General features: G+C 57.0%; 2 non-coding genes across 2 annotated transcripts; both read left to right on the top strand.

Annotated features, from left to right (window-relative positions):
* The first annotated feature begins 256 nt into the window (after positions 1–256).
* Positions 257–326, top strand: PPTG_20571. Its single transcript has one exon. It is a non-coding gene; the product is annotated as a tRNA-Ser (tRNA).
* A 54-nt stretch (positions 327–380) lies between these two features.
* Positions 381–451, top strand: PPTG_20572. The gene has a single exon. It is a non-coding gene; the product is annotated as a tRNA-Ser (tRNA).
* Positions 452–1470: the final 1019 nt, after the last annotated feature.

Below are 1470 nucleotides of genomic sequence, written 5' to 3' on the forward strand. Positions count from 1 at the left end.
TGCTCCGAGAGCTGCCGCACATACCTTCGTGGCCGGGCACCACGCTGCCAACATGGCATACGCTCAATGAGCTGCCAACCTGATGTGAGCCAAGCTCAAGAGCCTGGAGCTCCATGTTCATCAGAACCTTGGGCTCCGACCATATAGCTCAGTGGTGGAGCGCTCGCTTGAAAAGCCTGAGGTTCGATACCACCCTCGAGTACACAGTCCACATACCTTGACAAAGGTTTTGGACTCGCTCATATCCACGGGCAGCGCCCACCTAGCTCAATGGTCGAGCGTTGGCTTTGAAAGCCACAGGTCGGTGGTTCAATTCCACCCGGGCACAGCCCTCTCATACTATGAGCGATAGTCCGTACACCGGCAAGGTTACAGGCATTGCCTTCGTAGCTCAATGGTAGAGCGTTGACTTTGAAAGCCAAGGGTTGGTGGTTCGATCCCGTCCGGGACACACCACCTTCGCTGCACCAGCGCAATTCCAACCTTGGATAATGCTCTTTTGAGCAAGTTTCTTCGAAACAAATTCGCGTCAATCAGGACGCTTGTACATGGACTTCGTCCAACACAACACGAAGAATCCGCTTCCATCGGGACCATGTTCCCAACACCACGAGGCACACCTGCCTCCTTCTCCCGCTGCGAACACCGATGCTCATACTTGAGCTGCCACAGGTCAGAGTCTGAGCTCAGCTACCGACCTGTAGAAACCCCGCACTACTGGCTGGAAGCGCTTGGCGCTTCGCGACGCAGTCGCAAGCCCATGTGACGTATTGGCAGTGGGTGTGCCACGTCATAGGCGTCAACGACGTCAGGGCAGTTCTCACGGAGGGGCACCTCGAACTCCCATGAGTTCTGTGAATGTGGATATCCTCTCCACTTCACTAGGTACTGGGTATGACCCCGGTGACGACGCCGCGCCACAAGGCGTTCCACATGATAATGGGGCTCACCGCGCTCGTCGAGCAGAGCTGGAGGAGGCCGTGCCTCAGCTGGATTCCCGCGCTGCGAATCTGCACTCGCCGGAACGGCGTCTGCATCCTCACGACGCATGCGTCCCTGACGCAAACGACCACGTTCATTGCGAAGCGGTTGGTTTCGAAGAGATGTTCCACCCCGTGGACTATTGGTACTCCCATTGTTGATTCACAAACAGGTCCCGGACCTTGAGCACTAATTTGCTCAGCTGTATCTTCAGCTTGACTTGCTCCTGCATCTTGAGCATTTCGCTCCGCGATCTGTGGCTTTGCCACATGCTATTGACCAACTCCCCATGGTTCCACCACTTGCTGTCCCGCAGGCGCACGCGGCCTAGCCGCTCTCTGCCGATTCGGCGCCCGTGACTGGGCGCTCACACGAGCCGGGTCCTGGTACGGCATGAGCAAGCCCACGTAAACACCGGGTCGGTGCGCATCTTCTTCGGAAGATTAAGCTTGTACGCTAGGCCCTTCCTGGCCACGACCTTGAATGGTC

Source organism: Phytophthora parasitica (assembly GCF_000247585.1).
Source record: "Phytophthora parasitica INRA-310 unplaced genomic scaffold supercont2.51, whole genome shotgun sequence".
NCBI classification, from domain to species: domain Eukaryota; phylum Oomycota; class Peronosporomycetes; order Peronosporales; family Peronosporaceae; genus Phytophthora; species Phytophthora nicotianae.